Source organism: Camelus bactrianus, chromosome 28 (assembly GCF_048773025.1).
Source record: "Camelus bactrianus isolate YW-2024 breed Bactrian camel chromosome 28, ASM4877302v1, whole genome shotgun sequence".
NCBI classification, from domain to species: Eukaryota; Metazoa; Chordata; class Mammalia; order Artiodactyla; family Camelidae; genus Camelus; species Camelus bactrianus.
The window spans coordinates 13,582,682-13,603,772 of record NC_133566.1 but is presented as its reverse complement, the minus strand read 5'-3'; the positions used below and the strand labels follow the sequence as shown (position 1 = coordinate 13,603,772).

Below are 21,091 nucleotides of genomic sequence, written 5' to 3'. Positions count from 1 at the left end.
TTCTCATGGTGCCATTATAGTGTGTTTAACCTCCCTGTGCCTCAGTTTTCTCATCTGTAAAAAGGATCCAACCCAGACGGTTATCGTGAGGATTAAATGAGCTAAGATTTGTGACGAGCTAAGATTTGTGACGTGCTAAGAACAGTCTGCTGATGCCTTAGTGTCTTTGATGTTGTAATAACAGTAATCACCATCGACAGCAGCAGCAGCCTATGTTTTGAAAGCCTAGAGGCTTTGGCATTGAGGTAGATTTGCTCATTTGAGGTTAATTGCTTGGTTCTGGTACTTGTGATTATAAATTGGGCCTCACATGACCCAGAAACTCTTACAGTAAGTTTGTCCATACAATTTAGGAAGAATCTTAAATTACATCTCTTAACGTTCTTATTTGGGGAACTTCATGTAGTTTTCTTCCCTTTTATATTTCCACCATAACGTAATTCTTCTCTGTATTCTATTTTTTCTCTGCTCTTTTACATTTTGCTTAGGATGTTAGGAAATACCCATCCCTCTCTAAATTATCCTTTACTTTCTTGATGTCCTAGTGAGTAAAATTTCTCTGCCAAAAGCATATGAGACTTTTATGTTCTCACAGAATTTCATTTATCACTTTCCAGGACAAGTCTCCTCCACTTGGATTAAATGCTGGGATATTTTTGCATTGATTTTTCTCTCTTTGAAGTCTCTACTGCGTAACAGTTGATCATGTTATCTCAGTGTTATCTTAATGGATGCACCCTCTCAGTTACAGGACCGGCCTCCACAAGGAAGGAGGACCAGGTGCAGGGCTGTGAGGCATCTGGGCTGTTGCTCTTCTCTTCCGGGACCCAAGCTGGGAATTCTTCCAGAATGACGTCCAGCTCACAGAAGCCTGTGACCACGTGCAGACACAGGAGGAGAAGGATCGCTGGGCTCGAAGGCACGTTTTCCATTTTCCATTGGGTTAGAGCGAGTCAGAGAGAGAAGCAGCAACAGCTGGCAGGTCGCTAAGCAGATGGAAGTCCCCTGAACTTGGGAACTCCCTCCAGGGCTTCTTGTGCACTCTCCCCTCACTTCCCTCAGCAGACCCTCCCGCCTCTCTTCAGCCAGACATATTTTTGGCAGTGGGAGGTCTTGGGAGAATGAACTTTCAGTGTTAGTGGACACATTTTATGCTTCCATCAGTAAATAATGGATTGGGTGGGGGGTGGCGAATTTCTTCAAAATGAAGTCTGAGTCACATATGATCTGCCGTTCTAGCGATTTTGCCACACAGTATGATTTACGGTAGATGCCATTCCACCCAGCACTTTCCCAGCACCTGCTTGTGTTTGTGACCTTCCATAGTTCTTACCCTAAACCCAATAAGCACATCCGTTTAAAGAAAGAAAAAAGGAAGGAAGGAAGAGAGGGAAAGAAGGATGGAAAGGCAGAGGGAGGGAAGAATCAGTGTTGTTTGGAGGCCCTGTGTTGGTGACTATTTTTAAGTTAATAAGTTTGTTCTTTTGCAAATAGGACAGTAGGTGGGTAAGAAGCTTTGCCAGTTTTGTTCGGTGCTTTTACTTGTTTGGACAGGGAAGGTTTTGATAATTTTCGGTTGGTGCCTAGCATACAGGAGACTTCTGCATGGGATTTTTGCATGATCTAATGGCACCACGATCAGGGTTTGTGTCCATGTAGATTTAGGAAAAACTTTTAAATGGCAGAAGTAGAGTTTAAGAAAGGAAGTTGCTGCTGAAAGTCCACAAAGATTATCCTTTATTTGTCAGGATTTGCTCATGGGTGCGTGTCAGTGTTTGCAGAAGCAGAGAAATGCAACACGTAAGAGCTCGTGAAGGCTCTCCAAGGCCACCGCCACACGGTGTCCTCTTTCAGAGACAGCAGGCCTGCTGAGTAAATGCACAAGAACTCGGGAACTCAACAGGCACCCAAATAAAACGGCTGCTGAGCAGGGGCTTACAGCTCAAGAAGCAATCTCTGGTTGCATGTGTGGCTGCAGCAAAGTAAATTAGCTCCTGCCTGGGGCATGCAAAAAAAAATCAGGTCAGGACCAGGAGCCACTGAGAGGCTGGTCTGAACGGTGCATAATGACCGTGCCCTCTCCTAGGGAGAAAGTGTCTTCTTGGTAGATTTTCCTCGAGGTGTGCAGAATAGGTCGGTTTCCCTAGAGCATCTGATCACAGCTTAGCGAAGCAAGGCAGGAAGAAACAAAGGAGACTGACTGGATTCCGGGGTCTGTAGGTAGAGCTGATACATAAAGTTCAGACTGCAAAGATCTGGGCAGAACCGGAGGACCTACCAAGTGGTTTAAGGGTGTGTGTTCCAGAGCGGGATCACCCCAGTTTGAAAGCTACCTTTGCTGTTTGGTGGCTGTGTGATGTTGGGCAAGTTACTTAACCTTTCTGGTCTTCAGTTTCCTCCACTGTAAAAAATATATATGGTAATAGCATGGACCTCACAGGGCTGTTGTAAAGATTAATATTATAATTATGACAGAAACTCCTGTTTGTGTCTTGCTCAGTACTGGGCCTCGCTCTACTAGGTACTAGGTAAGTATTTATTATATGAATTCATTCATCAGACCTAGAGTACCAGCCACTATTACTGCCCACAGCCCACCACAAACGTAGTGGCATAAACAACCACCCTTTTGCTATGTTCACAAATTCTGCGGATCAGGACCTAGTAGGCGTGGCTTTCCTTTGCTCCACTATGTTGGGGCCCTCAACCAGGAAGACGAGTGCTGGGAGTAAGTCGGGTGGCCAGGGCCATGACATACCAAGGCTCCTTCATGCACGTGTGTGGGGCCAGGTCGGGCTGGCTTGAAGACTGGGATCACTGGGACCATCAGCCAGAACCTACTTGTGCCTGGGTCATGGCCTTGGCTTTGCCCATCTTGGATGCTCGAGAGCCAGAAGGAAGCTGATAGCCTGTTGTGACTGAACCCCAGACGTCACAGGAGGTCACTTCCACCACATTCTACTGGTGGAAGCTGTCATCTGCAGGCTGAGATTCAAGGGATGGGTATTTGATTGGACAGGAGAGCCTCACCAGCCCCAACCGCTCTGGAAGTCCCCTGGGCATTGCTTGAGTGGGCAGAACTGGCACCCCAGATTCCTTAGAGGAGCCAAAGCCCCTGGTTGACTTTGGTCCACCCCCTGGGTGGGCCTGACCAAAAGGAACCTCAGAATCACTGCCCTTTTTCATAGGGACTGAGTGCAGGACCTTGGAGTGGCTCGCAAGGCCGCAGAGCCGGGATCAGAGGCTTGTCTCCCATCTCCTGCCTTCCAGCACCGCGGCTGACGGTCACGCTACCTGAAGTCAGCCCCGAGTCGCTATTCTTATCCTGTGAGGTTGCCTCTGCGCCGTTGTTTTAATTACAGGCTGTTATTCCATTTAAAAAATCAGCACTGGGATTAAGTAAAGGTGCTGTCATTTTAAAAGCCAGACTCATGGCCTAAAAACTCATCAGTGAATCAGAGGACAAATGTTCCCATTGTGCTGGTTAAAAATAGGAGCCCTGGAAAAAGTGACAGAATGAGATGAATGCCATTAAAGTGTAATTACATTTACTGTAAATGTGAGCCTGGGGAAGCGTCTATTCTAAGCAGAGACGCTCTAGCAGAGCCTGTGACACGGAAAACCCAGAGCCTCGGCTGATGGCTGCTTTTATGTTCTGAATCATTATAGTGCATGTTACCGTGCATCGTTCCTCGTGTCCATTAGCCTCATTAGGGATGCTCGAAAGAGTCATCACTCCAATGGGAAGGAAGGACCGTGCAGTTCCCCTTGCACCTCAGAATGTGACTTTTCTGTTCTCAGAAGGCAGTGTTTCCATACATCTGTCTTCTGTATGTCCATAAATCTGTGTGCATATCTCTGGATCTCCTACCTCAGCAGTCAAGTGTAGTAGCTGGATTGGACATACTTGAAAGGCAGGGCTAAATTGTTTTTTCATGAAAATAGCTTGTGTTTTTCTGATTTTAAAACAATGCCTTCTTGCCATATAAAGATTTGAAAAAAAAAAAAAATGAAGAAAATAGACTATCCTAAATCCAGCCACACACAGTTAAAGCACTGTTAACATTTTGATGAACATCCTTCCAAATCAGAATCTCTTTGTGGATTTAGAGACGGTCCTGACGTTTCTGTTGCTGTTGTTAAAGCTCAGTAATATATTCTGGTCCTATTTTTATGATAATCTAGAAGGACGTCATCATGTCTAGTGGCTAATAGGACAGGGTGCTATGGGATCAGTGTACCATCATTTACTTACTTAATAATGACACTCAATGTCATAATGAGCCAAATAAAATTTTGATTCAGAGTTAAAAATCATTCTTTTCCATTATTGAAAGACAAATGACTTCAAGTTAAAAAAATATATGTATACTATGCTTTGATGAACATGTTGCATAGACATCTTTAAACAGTTGGCCAATTATTTTCTTATGTATTCCTAGAAGTGGGATTGCTAGATAAAAGATATACACATTTACTATTTTGATATCTCTTTTACCAAATTTGCCTCTGGATATGTGCCAGTTTACACTCCCACAAACACCTTTGTCAATGTTAGGTATTATAAATCCTACCAATCAAGAAAACAGTTTTTAAAAATTTGTATATAATTGGCCATTTGTATGTCTTTGAAAAATTACCTGTTCTTTACCCATTTTTATTGAGGTATTCTTTTTTATTGATTTGCAACTGCTCTTTGCATATTAAAGACACTAGCACTTTGTCATGTGTTTGCTCTCATTTTTTCTCAGTTTATCTTTGTTTTGAACCTGTTTATTTTTGTTTTGTTTTAGTTCATTTTTGCCATATAGAAGTGTTACAGTGTTAAGCACTTTCTTGTTTTCCTTTATGACTTTTGAGAGCACAAAACTTGCCTGGGTCCAGATAAAAGCGGCACCTATGTTTGTTTCTGGTATTTTAATGTTTTCATTTTGTTTTGTTTGATATAATTTTAGTATAAGAAACCCACCTCTATTTTTGCTTCCCAGATGGTTATCCAATTAGGATTTTTTTTTTTTTAAAGCTTTGTTGGAGAGGTAGAGGCCAAAGAGACCAGAGAAAATAGAGGCTGAAAAGCAGGACTGGGTTCTTTTTCTGACCTCTGTCCTCAGCATCCTTTCCCCCATAGGCGGAGGACTAAGGGAAGTCAGGGTAGCTTTCGGTGTTGACTTTCCAGAAATGTTGGCTGAAGCCAGGAATAAAATTGGGACAGTTCCCTGAAACTTGGCATGCAAGTTAGCTTTAAAGGGAATGATAAACAGGACGACGTTAAGAGGTAGCTCATGTAATAGAAAGGGTTTCCACTTCTCCCGGAGGCTACCTTCTCCACGCTGAGCCCACGACTATTAGAGACTTGGTGTCCTTCACCTCTCCTCACAGTGGTGTGATGCTAACACCAGTGCTGGCTCTCTGGTGACCAGCCATCAGTGCTTCTGGTTGAAAACCCCTTGAGGGTAGGTGCTGACAACTCACCCACATGTCCCCTGCAGTCACGTGGCCCCTGGTGCACAGCTGGCACTTGGAGGGCCTTTCCGACATGAGAGAAAAGGCACTAGGGTAGTTCCCCTGATCTTGCAGGGTCCACAGTGGGGATCAGTCTCTACCAGGTGTCATGATGAGTCAAGCAAAATTTGGGCTTATAGCTAAAAATTATGCATTTGTTGTATTCATTTTATTTTTCATGTTCACTTTTGCAGTAGGCGTTGTTGAGTGTCTGCTGCATGCCAGGAAAGTGCTGGGTGCTGGGAGCCTACCCTTGCCATGCTCCCAGATGCAGTGGGGAGAAAGCACCGTGGGTGCGGAGAGAAGAGGTGACACCCGAGAATGCCCACAGCCTGGGCTCTGCTGCGCCCAGTGAGGTGGGAGCGGCGTCTGAGGGCGGTGGCTTCTGGGATGAGTCCTGAAGGATACGGACAGGTAAGACATTCTGTTCATTAAAAACACTTTCTCCCAGGAAATCCAGGGCAAAAGGGCAGCCTGCAAGAAGGCCCAGGTTTTGTTCTTGTTAAGGGTGAGCCCTTAAACCTGCCAGGAAGCTTGGGCAGAGGTTTGTTTCAAGTTTCTTTATCATCCGGACGTCTGTCGCAGTTCAAAGTCTAGATATCTGTGTCTGCATACTGTGCATCAGACTACACTGACATGGACCTCGCGGGCCCTGAGCACAATTAGGACACAGTGGCAGCCGGCTCGGCTGGACGGAACCGCGCAGTCGGCCTGCTCAGGCTGGGGCCTGGACGCTGGCGCTGGGCTGGGCTGGGCAGAATCCTGGTGGTCTGGTCCCCACAGGGTGATGGGGAACCACAGCTTCCTCTGTCCTGGACATTTGTCTCGTGTTTCTGCAAAATTTATGTTCATTTGGCAAGCAAGCATCCTGGTGTGGTCTGGTTCCTACTGCGCTGTATCCATTCAGATTTTCAGACCTTTTAAGCAGGAGCTGGTGTTGGCTGGGACAGGTAACTCCCCGACTCACTTACACAATTTGATTCCTTTTACTGTATTGTGATATTTGACACAGACACAGGTACCAATGTAAGAGACGTTACATTTGTGTAAATTATGAGGTTCAGCAACCAAATGGATGCTTGTGAACTTGCTGTCAGTACCACAACTGGAATGTTACCAGTATGTCTGAAACCACCCTGCCCCTCCCATCCCTCCCCCGTCTCTCCCCTGGAGGTAACCACTCTCTGATATATTGATTTTTCATTATCTTGCTCATTTACAAGTAGCATCACCATATAAGTATGTATGGGTAAACAATAGACCATGTCTTTTTGCTTGATGTCAAGTTTGGTAAGTATGTTGCCTTCTGCGACTTCTTTTCCCACTCAGCTTAGGTTTCCAAGACTCAGCCATGTGTTTGCGCATGGCTGGAATTCCCTCCCTTTTCCCAGCAGCATGCTATTCCTCTGTGCACCTCTACCATGTGGTGTCTGATTCTCCCTTTTAATAGATGAGCATTTGGGCTATTTCCAATTTGGGGGCCGTTGCAAACACTGCTGCAGCCAGAGAACCAGGTATTGCTCCTCGACTCTGGATCCACGCTTTCCTGCCCTGCTTTGAGATGCTGGAGCTGGGCCTTTAAACATGCTTCTTTCACCAGATTTGTCACAAAAAGTTTCTAGACAGACATTGCAGAAGGAAGGAGCTTCTCTTCCTGGTTCAGAGCGCTGTCCCTTCTGGTTCTGCGGCGTGGCTGCAAGTGGTGTCTGACACCAGGGGCTCCACTGACACCTAGAGGGAGGTGTCCTGCTCTCCAGCCTGGGCCCTGCCTGTGGACCAGAGGTGGGCCCCCAAACCCTGTGAACACCCTTTCCATGAGGTCGGAGTCCCAGCCAAGTCCTCTCCTTCCCTGGACCGCTCCCTGAGTCCTCGGTGTTCTTCAGAGCTCTTATTCCTTCCCAGTGTGAGGCCTTGTCACTAGTCAGCACACCTTTATATTACATTTTCCTTGTTCCATTTACTTGTCTGGCTTTTGTCTCCAGTCTGCACGCCAGCCGATGTAATCCACACCCAGGTCCTCTGGAGCCCTGTGGACCAGGCAGGGCTGAGCGAGGTGGCGGGTGCAGTGGCCTCGGTGCACGGGGTGTCGGGCTGGCTCCTCTCCCAGGCCCTGGCGGCCAGCACCCTCAGGCCGACACCCTCAGGCTGGCTCTGAGCTCCTCACTCTCTAGACCTACTTATTTACTGTTGCACTTTAACCTCGATCGATACTGCAAAAACTTAATCATTCCTGTGATCGGTTTTGAGTTTCCAGTTTTTAAAAAATACCTTCACTTGTAGCTAGTATCTGCGATTCACAATTCACTGGGTTTAGATCCATTGATAACTCGAGGCTGAATTCTGGAAACATCAGCAGGGGTAATGCGACCACACCCAGCTTCCAGCATCCTCTGAAAGATGTCTTACTCCTTCCCACTCTCAGCCATGGTGGGTGGGGACAGGATTTCTAAAAAACTCCTCTCTCAGGAAAGCCAGGGAGATGCTCTTCTGAGCAGAAATCCCCCCTCCTTGTTTTGCTTGGAATAGTGGAGGAGTTTGAAATCCTCTTTCATCCAGAGTTTTTTTCCTTGTCAGTGCAAGCACCTGGACATCTTACGTGTAGCCCAGCATCCTTTTAGAAGTAATCTGTAGCACCCAGGCCCTGCTGTCTGACAGGCCTGAATTTGCACCGAACCTGGCGTTTATACCTGAAGAGGTCATGTTAGTCTCTGAGCATCCATCTCCCCAGAGCAGGGATGGCAGTGGGATGAGCCTTCTGGGTGACTGAGCACACGAGACCTTGGAGAGGGTCAAGGACTTGGGGAGTCTGGGCCTGACTCAGCACCAGCTTGATTCTGGGGGCCGGTGTGGGGGCCCAGTGTCCAGCATCAAGGGACAAAATTTGACCAGTTGTGAAATTCTGCCTACAGGTATACCTCTATTTGTGAATTCCTTTTACATGAAAATTTTCATTGAAAAAAGGGAAAGGAAGGAGGGAAGAAAGAAGGCTCGCTATGTGCTATTGACAGTCACAAAAATGTTTTGTTGTTTCTAGGTGGTGGGCTATGGGGTAATTTTAACTTTTCTATTTTGTGTTTTTCCATTTTTTGAATAGTTTTACAGAAATAACGTTAAATTCTGTAAACAGAACTAGAAATAAAAAGGCATTTTCCTCATGGAGGTCAAACTGGCTGGGGCAGCAGAGTTTGGAGGACAGTGGGGCCCGGGGTCAGTGGGAGGAGAGGGATGGGGAGTCTCCTGGCGGGCCCGAGATGGACGCGGCAGGCAGCGGGCGGGCCGCCTCTGTGCCCCTGGACCAGCGCGGAACCGCGGCCCTTGCGCTGACCGCCGGCCCCGCGGGCGGAGCTGTCATGCGGGAGGCGGCCGCGCGAGGGCGCGGTCCACCCGGAAACCGCGCCTGGTCCTCGGCGCCACGTTTCATCCGCAGCCGCTGGCCCGCCGGATTGAAGAAGGGCGGTGGGGATCGCGGGGAAGCTTGCGAGGCGCCGGGAGCCGGAGCGTCGCCGCGGGAGCCCGTTCCGGGCGTCCTCTCTCGCACTAGTTGCTGTACTGGCCGTGTCTCACGCAGATTGCCCAGAACTGTTACTGACCCGTGAACCTACCTGAACCATGATGTCCCGACCTCACGCGGTGCCCTCGGGGCTGTGCCACATTTATCACAAGGTCCCCATGGCCCTGTCCCTAAACCCCATCTTGCAAGGAAGGGAATTACGTTTCAGAGATGGAGCCTCCAATGCAGTCTTAGCAGCCGAAGCGTCTGGAACATAAACTACCTGACGACTCAGACAACTGGCCAAATGTTTCTCGTGTTGAATTTCATTCTTTAAACCTTTTCTTTGCTCTGTTCCCTTTGCTTGGGGTACTCGCCTCCCGTCTGGGCCCTCAGTTCTGCCTGTTCAGACCGCCTCCCCACACACACCCTTAGGGCAGTATCTCATCTCCCATCCCTCTTGGGGTTAGAAATCTGGTGAGCTGCTTGTGAGTCTGAGTTCTGCGCCTTTACTGTGTGCATTCTAACCTCTCCCAGCTTCCCCTTTTCTCTCTGAGTCCTTATGGCTGAACTTGGAACCGAGGCCACAATAAAGCCTGTTTGGGAGTCAAAGAGCCTTTCTTCCCTCCCATGTGCTGTTGGAGCAGAATGCAGCTGGGTGTGTCCAGTGCCCCCGCCAGCCTTGGAAGTTCAACTTCTGTCTGAATGCTGACGATTCTTCCAGTGCAGGCTGCTCTGCTGGTCCGCCTTTACCATGGCAACGTCTCTGCGGCCATCTCTGGCACGGGAGGACTTCGTTTCTCCTGATTGCCCCGGTGGCTCTGAGCCTTGTTACCCTGGCAAGTGGAGGGAGGCAAGCATCCACCCCTGCTTGTAGCACCCCTGTGCCCAGAGGAGGACCCAGGCTGGGGCTCACACCACCAAGGCTTGGGTCTTGCTTAGAAAGTACTGCCAGCCCTTGAGCTCTGGACGGAGGGTCTGGGGGATGCTTGTCTCAGGTCCTCAGAGGCTCCTGGAAGACAAACAACACTTGATGGGCAAGGGAAGGTGACAGAGGGGAGGGTTCTGCTCCCTGTCCTCAACCCTGGCATCTGGAGGCCCCGGGCTCAGCCTCTGCAGGGGCTCTACAGGGAAGGAGTGATGGGGTAGGAACCGGGCTGTCCCACTTGCCCAGGGAGGGTCTGGCTGAAGCCAGGACCAGTTGAGGCCGCTTTCTGCTTGGGACTAGCTGCTCAGGAAAGTGCTAAGGGCATTGGAGAAACTCACCCCACAGCTGGAAGCTGGGGTCGCACCATGCTGGGGAGCCTGGCGTAAGGTACGCAGACATAGGTGTGAGAGCCAGTGAGCACCCACCGCCCCGCTTTCTGGATCCCATGAGCTCCTGGACTCGCAGTGTAATTAGGAAGTCAGTGCAACAACCTTCCCTCTGTTGGCTGAGGACAGAGGCTCAAAGAGGTGCAGTGACTTGCCCGCAGTCACACAGGCTTAGCTAGAAATCAGGTCTCCTTGGGCTCCCATCCACTCCCCTTTCTCCCACAGCTCACTGCCCACTCACCTCACCCGCCTCCTCCCCGCCCTCATGTACCGCTCCCTCCGTGAGCACCAAGGCTCAGCACTTTTCAGCCTGGGAACAGATGGCTGCCTGAGAGCAGGCGGTGGACGTGGGGCTGGGGCCTGAGGATCTGGAGCCAGGCGGCAGCCAGGCAGGTGGTAGGACCCTTATCCCCTGGGCAGCAGCCTGTGGCTGTCTCCCAGTGGTGCTTAGAATCAGAGCTGCCCTGTGAAGGGGCTCAGGAACGCCTTCTGTGCAAACTCCCCCAGCAACCCAGAGTCTGAGCCTCCCCACCGCTCTGGCAAGAGCTCTCACCTCTTCAGCATCTCTGATGTTTACTGGGCCCCTCTGCATCCCCGCACTCCAGATCCACTCAGACTGTGTCCTTCTTTCCTGGTTTATTGCCATTTCTCTAACTGCTTTCCTGCATCCACTTTTGTCCCCTTGCTGTGGACTCCCCACAGGCCACAGAGTGAGTCCTAAAATACACCAAAATACACTCCAGCCCTTCACATCTTTCACAAGGGGCCCCAGGGGCTCCTCCCTGGAAACCAGTCCTACCTCTGTCTCCCGCTCACCTGGTGAAGGCATCACTCACCCTCACCGAGTATCGCTGCTTTGTCGTTGCCTGTTTACTTCTCCGTCCCTCCCTGTGGGGAGGACCTGGAGGGCAGGGGTGGGTCTGTCCAATCCTGTGCCTGGTGCAGGGTACTTATTCAACAGTATCAGCCAGAGGTGTGATGGAGCCAGTGTAGGCGCAGGAGCGAGTCCAGCTGTCGGGGGTCCAGGCCTGGTCCTGAGGGTGGGGGCAGTGCATGAAGCTAGGGGGCTTCCGCGGGGTCCCCCAGGCCTCCCTGCTACTTGGTGTGGGGTCAGTGTCTCTCCCTCAGCATCCTCCCGACAGAGCAGCAGCCAGGAGGGTGGTGGGACCCCTATCCCCTGGGCAGCTGTTTCAGGTGCAGTAATTCTGGTAGGGCCTCCTGAGCTGGGCATCGGACTTGTAACAGGGCTTCGTAGGGAAGTAATTTCCTTTGTAAATGAATGTTTTGTATGAAAGGAGAGAGGACGTAAACTCCGTGTACCCTAGAGCTGTACACATCAGCTGTACAATCACACAGTGTTTGGATTTTTCTCTCCAGAAAGGGGACACCCCTGTCATCATCCATCCACTCAATCTACTGAGCACACGTAGAAGGGGGTGCGGAGAAGGGGGAGCGCTGTGTCCCTGGTGTATCTGGACAGCCCGGAAGTTAGAATACCAGTGAGTTCCAGTCGGCAATGAAGCTCTGTGACTCTGGCACCCTCATCCCCCATTTCCGATTCAGAGGTGACTAACATTACTACAACCCCCCCCCCCAAAAAAAAAACAAAAAACACTACTGGAGTGATAATGGAAGAAAAAAAATTCCTGGGCAAATCCCCAGTTGCGTCATCTTTCGGTTTCAGTGAATAAGTGTGTCTCAAACTGGCAACCTTTTTACCTAAAAATGAAGTTTGGCAGATCCAAAGAACTGGCATTCTGGGGCTGGGTGCCTGGCTCGGCACCCGGGGGTGGCCGACCTGAGTGAGTTCTCTAGACGATCACACGTGAGGATACCCCCTCGTGGTCGCTGATCAGCATCTTCCAGGCCGCAGAACCAGCAGAGCCCACGTCTGTTGGGAGGGAATTGAACTGAGCTGTCTGCACTGCCCCAACCAAAAGCTTAAGACCTGCCAGAAATGAAGAGATTCGCAGGCGAGGAAATCACAGACTTTCCGAGAACCTCATTCCGAACTCAGCAAGTTGACCAAGCTGTGGGCGAGGCTGCTCTTCTTTGTTTTGCATTAATTGATGTGTTTGAAGAATGAGATTTCAAGATGCATTATACATTCCACCCTGATTCCTGCAGAGACTTTGAAACACACCTCGTTAGCTTTGCTGGGTCCAGCCATCAGGTCAAGGGGTGTTCCTTCCTGTTGAATTTTTATGCACATGAGATGGAATCGAATTTGTTCCCACTTACTGATCTGCGTAAATGTGCTGTGATGTCTGAGGATAAGGTAACTGGATCCACTGCCATAATCATCTGCTAACATTTTCAAGGAGAGAGGCCGAGGCCAAGGCCATCGAAGGCAGTTTATTATGAATAATGCCATCTGGACTTACTTGGATAAAATCATTTTCTAACATAGGAGCTGTCTGCCTCCAGAAATTTAAATCAACGATGAGTCATTCACTTGAGTTGCTGATTTTCCAGGTTGGGTCACATGCCCACCAGAGCCTGCGATAGTCAGGTCGACCCAAATCGGATTAACTGAATCCAGAATGGGAAAGAGATGGAGCATCCCTGAAAAATCAGGTTGCCGATTACTAAGAAAGGTGGGGGGGACACTGGGCAGGCAGGACCAGCTGGTGCCCACTGAAGTCGGCAAGAGGCAGAGGAGGGTGCCTTACCCCCAACCCTGTCCTCCAGCACCTCCTGGGCGGATGCTTTTAGGCCAGATGCTAAGGACACAAGCTGCGTGCCCTTGCTCGTTCATTTAGCTGTCCAGTCATGGACCAGGACCTGATACTGCCAAAGACGCCAAGTGAGCAGGCTGTGTGTGGTCCTGGTTCTCAAAGATCTGAGTGTTTTCATGGTTCATACTCATAGACCTATCGTGAGCCAGGAGCCAGGGGTGAAGTGATACTTTCCCTCTTGCTGGAATCACCTTATTTCCTCTTTCTAGCAAAGACGGGTGAAGAAACCTGTCCATTATCGAGAAGGCATCAGATGCTCACCGAGGTCATGAATTGTCCTCATTACGCATGGAGAAAGGCAGTTTCAATGACAGTGCGCACTGTGGTCCTTGTAAGTGGGGCCAGGCAGAGGGCACTGAGAACACACTGGTTCAACCCATGTCATGATCTCTGTATCCAGGATGGTCCCTCGTCCCGACCCAAGCAAAGGACCAGCCCTGAGTGAGTGTTTGCTGGGCCACAGCAGCGTTTGCCCCGACTCCTTCAGTTTTTAGTTCCCTGCATACTGAGCATGTTTGAGTTTTTAAAAATCGTCGTTTTTTTTTCCTTCCAATGAACTTACTCATGCTCTTTGAACTTCAAGATGGAAAAATCAAAGTCAGAATCCAGAAGTTTCCCGGGAGCTCCTGACCTACTTCTGGGGAAACCAGTTCTTGTGGGAAGTACACACAGGGAACTGTTGCCAAAGGTTTCACACAGATGCTGGCGCAAGCGTCCCTGAGGCTGGGCACCTGGGGGCCCCTCCGGGAGTCAGCGCATGAGCAGTCACGTCCAGCGCCACGCTCGGCTGGGTTCTGCCTCAGTGTCCAGACCAACACTGAGGGCACGGGTGGGACCTGCCAGGCCCCTCTCCTCTCTGCCCCCCCTCCACCTCTCCATGACCTCCAGCACAGCCCTGGGCTCTCCCCGGCTGGAGCCAGGCGACCTGAATGGAAACCAGGACTCAGTGTCCCACTCATCTTGGAGCTCAGTCCCCGCAACTGGTTACCTTGCTGCCAACCAGGTAGCTGGGCCTTTGTGCGCAAACCCTGGTCTGGACAATCTCTGTTCCCGCGGACTCCACTGGCCCTGCGCCGGCCCCAGTGACTGGAGGTGGCTTCTGCGCCTTTGCATCTGGGGCCTCACCCTGAACCCTGGTGACACACGGAAGCTCTGACGTGGCCTGTTCCTGGATGCCCGTCGGGGCACATCCTTACTCTCACCACTCCCTCCTACATTCCAAGGCCACAGCCAGTGACCTGACCACCGTCTTGCATATGATACCATGAATGGACTTTGTAATCCTGATGCTTCTTTCCTGGAGAGGAAAATTAATTTCCATATTTGGTGATTTCCTTTGATAGATTTGACTGTTCATCTCACACACACACACACACACACACACACACACACTCTCTCTCTCTCTCTCACAGTTTGAGAAGGAGCCCGGAAACAAACTGCACAGAAAGGCTCATGCTGGCTCAGGACTTGCAGCTCTGAAAGCCGCCCTGCCCACCCCCCATGGCCGAGTGACCTGTGGGTGGGCGTTTGCCCCACTTCGTGCTCAGAGGGAGTTAGATTGCCACTCTGAGTTAGAGCACGTTCTGCCTTCCCCAAACTTCTGGGCACCGGGTTTCTGCTTATGAGATGGAGCTGGCCAGGACTGTGGCGTGGAAGGTGGACATGCTCGCAGGTGCCCTTGCTTCGTGGGGTTCCCGTGAGGATTAGAAGAAAACTGGAGTGAGGGCCGAGCCTAGAGCCCGGCTCCCAGCGTGTGCTCAGGGATGCCAGGTGTGCCTGGTAGTGCCCCCAAGGGGGTGCCCGCTGGTGGGACTCGCTCTGAGGCTTCCACAAAGCCTCCTCTGCCTGGGTCCCGCGTCTCTCTGTGAACTGCATTCTGCCACCCGGCTGCCCTGGGTGGGGCTTTCTTGGTCTTTTCCTACCTGACTCTCGGGCTCATTCCAGGTGGTGGGGACCTTCCATTCGGACAGGACTCTCCCCAGGTCTGGAGAGCTGCCTTGGAGTTGGAGACCCAGTTCAAACTCCAGCCCCACCCGGGCCAGCTGAGAGGCCCTGGAAACACCTTTGTCTTCCAAGGCCCGTCTCCCCATCTTTGAAATGATGAGAACAGCACCAGACTTATGGGCTCGCTGAGGAAAGGAACCATCCGGATATGGGCAGCACTTAATTCCAGCTCAGCCAAGGACAGCTGCTGCTTCTGGGTTATTCAGTGACTGCCCTACACATGCCTGTCATCGTTGTCACCTGTGACATCTCTGTGACACTCCTTGCTGAGGAGGAAACCACGGGAGGTTCTTGAGAGGAACCCATATCAAGAAGAGAGTCATGGAGTTATCTTCAGAGGGTTTCCAGTGGCCCAGCTGCACCCGTCCCTTGCACGAGCCTTCCTGAGTGTGCAGGAGCAAGCACACCGGCTTCCGCACCACGGGGCTGTGCTGTTCGCTGTCCCGCTCACGTCTGCTCTCAGCTGCCTTGTTTATTCCCTCCTGTCCTCATCCTGCAGGACTGGAGGCTCCTTGGGGACAGAATCCCCTTCAAATAGAACATCCCGTAGTCTCTGTGATTTGATCTGCTCTGCGTGTGATGACCGCATCACTTCTCCACTGTGTGTGGGGTGGCTGAGTGAAGCTGAGAGCGAAGGTGCCTTGATTACTGATACAAAGCCATGTGTTCAGACTCGCACGCAGGGACCCCTCCAGGTCCCCGACCAGCCCCCGGCCCCTGTTAGTCGTCATGACCATCCTCCTCACCTGTCAGTAGGGCAGCCGTATCATTGGTCACTCAGACGGGCACAGTTCTGAATGTGAAAGCAGGGCTGGTGATAATTCCTCCAGGACAGCAGGTGGGACCAACTACGACTGTCACCCCATTTATTGAACAAACACCGTGGAAGACTCCATGCTGAGCATTTTGCTTACCTTATCCCTAATCTGTGAAACACTCTGTTAGGTGTAACTGTCTCTTCTCACTGTATAGATCAGAGTTCTGAGGCCCAAGAGAGGAAAGGACCCAGACCAAGGCTGTCTCACCTTTGAGGGGCAGAACCAGGCTGCCTGTGCCCGGAGCTGGGCCTGTGACCACCTGCTGACCTGCCTTCTGCTCACTCACTGGACACAGCAAATGCCCGTGGAGTAGCCACGTTACACAGACAGTTGGCGAGGCACAGAGACCAGGAGCATAACATGGAATTCTGGGACCTCTGGCCAGGCTGGGAGTCCGACAGCTCTCAGGGCCCTTTGTTTATCCAGCTCTGCCCAGACCTCTTGGGGTAACTCCCAGATCCCGGGGTGATGTGAGGAGCGCTCTGGATTTGGGCTTCTGCAAGTGTTGGTGGTCCCCTCAGGTTAGTCCAGGAGCCGTCGTCTCTGGCTCAGTTGCATGGCTGGGGAGTGGGAGGCCCTGTTCCCACCGAGGGAGCTGGAAATAGTTCAGGCATTTCTCATTTTTGTTCAAAACAGGGATTAGCCCAGGTGACCCCAGTGGCCCCACGTGGGCTCCGCATGTCCGTTGACAATAATTGACAGCGGGGCAGCTATCTCCACATGGGCCATCATGCTGCAGCATCTCCATGTGCTCACCAGGACAGAAGGCCCCTGGGAGTCCGCAATTGCGTAGCCCACCTGCTGCTCCTCCGGCAGCCTCCTCCCGGCTCCCCTCCAGTCTCTGCAACCCTGCTCTCCTCCAGGAACCAGGCAGCCAGAGAGCCCGCACTCCAGGGCCACGGCCACAGCGTGCTGTACGGTGGTCATGAGCACCCAGGGTTGTCTTGAAATGCACTTACCCAAAGTGCCAGTGTCAGAATGGACAACCAGGAAAGAAGACACAGAGAAATACCACAATCAAATTTAGAAAAAGGGAAGGTGCATCAATTTTCTTCTTTACATTTCTACTTCTAAGTAATTGAAAAGTCACCCTGCGTGGTAATTGTCTCTCCATTCCTGTGCTCCTGGCGCATGTTTCTAATCCCTCTTCTTGGGCATTTCCTGAGTGTGTTCTAACACTATTTTACTCCTCATAAAGAGCTGTTGTGACCAAAGACACAACCCAAAATACCACATGCTTCTCTACTCTGTATTACTGGACGATTGTAGGTTGTCCGGGCAGTGGTGCTAGGGACTGGACAATAGGACTTCCGCCCCATGCATGCCCCATGCATGCCTCATGCGTGCACAGCGTCCAGATCTACCACATGATTTTTATAGACACTTCTCCTTCCTAATTACACGACAGTGTGATATTATTACTTTCATCACCTGTCTCTTTGCTAACATATATCCAGCCCTGAATGTCCCAGGTTCTGTCCTGATTCCTCTGTATTTATGATCATATTGAATGCTGCCAACAGCTTTGCGGTGGAGTTTTAGTGAGGATAACAAGAGCTACTTTAAGAAAGAGATGCAAAGAGGGGAGGGTATAGCTCAGTGGTAGAGTGTGTGCTTAACATGCACAAGGTCCTAGGTTCAATCCCCAGCACCTCCATTTAAAAAAATTAAAAATAAACTGAATTACCTCCTCACAAGGTCCTGGTTCACTCCTCAGTCCCTCCATTAAAAAAAATTTTTTTAAATAAACCTAATTACCTCGTCCCCCCCAAAAGATATTTTAAAATAGAGAAAGAGATGCAAAAATGCAATGGCTCTAACCAGATTGAAGGTGACTTCTCCCTCACATGACAGTCTGAGTTCCAAGTTGGAAGGCAGCATCGTGGGGGCGGACGGTGGCTCTGGTCTTGTCTATGTGTGCCTTCCAGAGTGGCTCGGTCCCTGCTGCTCAGCCATCAGAAGCAGAGAACAAGAGGGCGGAGGAAGACACCTGGAAATAGCACGCAGCAGCTCCACTCCTCCCAAGGGAGAGGGTGGAGTCACGGGACCATGAGGTGAGGGAGGCGGGGAACGTGGTCCAGCACCAGCCCTGCCCCGCAGCAGTCGGAGGGTGTGGAGAAGGGAAAGAGCCAGGGGCTTCCAGCATTGGGAGCGGCCTTTTCCTGATGAGGAGACTGAGGCACAGGTGGAGTGAGGAGCCCCTCCAAGAGCCCAGACAGTGAGTGTGGAGCCGGGTTGGTGCTCGGGTTGTCCAGCCTCAGATCCATGCTTTCAGTCATCATGCTTCATTGGATTTATAATTAAATATTAATTGTGACAGATGACACCGATCTTCACACCTACTGTGTCCTTCTGCCCCAAAGTGTCAAAGCCACTCTTTCGTCCTGAAATTACCCTGAGACATCTGACATTGGGCTGGAGAATGGGTGTTACCCAGACTCTTGAGTCTAAAGTGAGAGCCGAGACTCTGCAGAGCCCTGAGGAGCCGGCAGGGACTGCTCGGACAAGAGACTGGCCAGTGGGCAGGACCAGTTTCCCAAGGGCCAGGAGGACATGACTTTGTCCTCTGTCAACTCTGGGCTGTGGGGATGCTTCAGCCAGAACTGCGAATCAGGAGAACTCCGGGGCCGGCGGCAGCCCGCAGCTGCAGTTAACACTTCCTTCAGCCAGGCACCCTCTCCTCGGAGGAATTTTCACACTCGTTGCATCTTAAAGAGCTCATTGCTACTCTCAGCAGCTCCTTCTTGTCGTGGACCATTGCACAGATCTCTTCTCTCCCCTTGGACAGCATCGTTAGTTCGGGACTAGGAGGTGGAGAAGTTGGGAAGTCAGAAGAACAAAGCAGCAGATGCCATTTGGTGGCAATTTCCAGTTACGGGGTGTCTCTTTCCAGTTGTGGGGCATCTCCCACGTGCAGCCGGCAGGCGGGCAGGTCTCCAAGGTCCTGGCCAGGAGGAGGGGAGAGCCTGGCAGAGGCTTGGAAACCCATCCCTGGGTTCCCTATGCAAGGACTAAAGCATGTCTCCTGAATTTCTCCCCTTCGTTTATTTGTTAATCCCACCTATGAAAGTGGATCCATTCAAATTTTTTTATCCGTAAGAGGGTATTAGGACCAATCCCTGGGATGAAATATTCTGCAGCAATTCCAAAGTACAAGATAGATACTCTATACAGCAATATATAGGGCGGGGAAGGACCAGACAGCGAGCAGTGAGGTAAGAGGAGAGCCTGGAGAGGAAGAGCCCCGGAGACCAGGGCAGAGGAGCTTCAAGAGGGAGGGAGAGGCCAGCTCTCACAGATGCTCCAAGTACAACTCATGCAGGGTTAGCGAGAGAGAGAGATGTCGACATGGATACACAGGCCCACCTTGGAGATACTGTGGGTTCAGTCCAGACCCCAGAATAAAGCGAACATTGCAATAAAGCAGGTCACACAAATGTTTTGGTTTCCTGGTGCATATAAATGTTACGTTTATGCTGCATGGTAGTCTGTTAAGGGTACAATCTCATTGTGTCTAAAAAACAATGGAAAAGACTTTTTTGCTAAAAAATGCTAGCCATCCTCTGAGCCTTCTCCCAGTCATAATCTTTTGCAATAGCAATCACAGATCAACATACACACGTAGTAATAATAATGAAAAAATTTGAAATACCGTGTGAATTATCAAAATCTGACACCAAGACACAAAGCGAGCAAACACTGTTGGAAAAATGGCACTGAAAGGCTTGCTTGGCACAGGGTTGCCACAAAGCTCCGGTTTGTGAAAAACACAGCATCTGTGAAGCACAATAAATTGAAGTATGCCTGCGTGTGTATATATATTATATACACACTCGACACCAGACATGTAAATGCATGGAGAGTTCTGGAAGCATACAAACCAAACTGTTAGGGATTGAGTTTGCATTAGGAGGAAAGGGAACTTCCTCTTGTCCTCCTGTGTCAGGCGTCTGTGTGGTCCTCATGTAATTAAAAAACGGGAAAAATAAATGTAAAAGGTAGGGAGATCTCCAGTGGAGAGGGCCTCTCCCTGCAGGACCTTCCTGCAAGGGGGCTCAGGGTGCCCCAGCCCAGACTTCTCCCTTCCATCATCACAGGCACCCACCCTTCCTTCTCCATGACCTGGGGCTGACTGTGCTCAAGACCTCTCGGCACAGCCCCGTTCTGACCCCTGTCTGCCTCCCTGCCCCAGCAGCTGTCTCCTTCCAAACCAGTTAACACAGGCAGGAAAAAGTAATTCCACGATTGGTTGCAGTTCTCTGTGAAGGTATAAATTATATGTGACACTGTGACATTTGCAACAGACTGCCACGTTGATTTGGTTTTTGTCTGTGGCAGTTCTTTTATCAATAAGCTTTTTTTCCCTGAGCTGTTTCAGACTCTTTTTTGTGCAGATGATTGAAGACATTCTGGAAATTTCTTTCTTTTTGAACGGTGCATTTCATCCAGATATCCTAAACCTCTGAGGCAAAACAAATACAGCTCATGCGCATGCCCACATACAAACAAACACACGCTTTTTCAGTCTCTTGTCAGGCTGAGAGTCTCAGGGTAAATGAGCCAATTTGTTTTAATTTAAATATGAAAGTAGGAGAAGTAAACCTAATGGACATGCATGAGAGAACACAGAGCTCTAAGCTAGGGAAAAAAAGAAACAAAGATGAATTTGTCACATCTCTTGTGATAAATGATGTTTGTGCAATTAAACAGAACCAGCCCGGCGGCTGTGAACACCTCAATGCATTATATTTTTATCTTCAGGGCCGTTAGCCTCATGTTTCCTGTCATAGACTCTAAACATCACAGGTCCGTGGAGGAGGGGTGCTTTGACTGCAAGGATGCTGAGTTATGCCAAGCCATACAGAAAAGTAGGTCAGTGGGTCACTCATGCAAACCTGAACAGAAATGAAGTTTGACCCCTGTGAGCGCAGTGCTCCCAGAGCCCAAAGAGTGGCTGATGGAGACCCTGGATGGAGGAGGCCGGATGTGAGGCAGCTGCATCCCAGGGAACAAGAAAACTTGGGGGAAACCCAGGGTTTACGTGGAGATGCAGGAAGAGTGAGAGATGGGCCTAGAAGCATTCCTCTGGAGCTCAAAGCTGTGGACATCTGTGGCCCAGAAGAGAAGAGTGCACACGTGGGTGGAGCCCAGAAATCTGGAGGACTCGCCCCTTACGGCTGTGGACACCATGGACGTTGCTTGGAGCTGAATCCAAGAGCAAGTAG

The 21,091-nt window shown here is 50.4% G+C and overlaps 2 protein-coding genes and 1 long non-coding RNA gene across 3 annotated transcripts in view; 2 read left to right on the top strand and 1 right to left on the bottom strand.

The window, feature by feature from the left end:
* Positions 1-21,091, top strand: part of RPL31 (ribosomal protein L31) — a 311,150-nt gene that overhangs the window by 33,143 nt on the left and 256,916 nt on the right. The window lies entirely within an intron of this gene.
* The window catches only part of NPAS2 (neuronal PAS domain protein 2), a 264,189-nt gene continuing 248,821 nt past the window's right edge, over positions 5,724-21,091 (top strand). Inside the window, exon 1 of the mRNA XM_074354714.1 lies at positions 5,724-5,916. The gene's annotated coding sequence lies outside the window, so the exon portion shown is untranslated. The remainder of the gene's footprint in view (positions 5,917-21,091) is intronic.
* Positions 8,377-11,510, bottom strand: LOC123618055 (uncharacterized). Its single transcript, XR_006726405.2, has 3 exons — positions 11,106-11,510; positions 10,860-11,023; positions 8,377-10,004 (listed from the first exon to the last, which is right to left on the bottom strand). It is a non-coding gene; the product is annotated as an uncharacterized LOC123618055 (long non-coding RNA).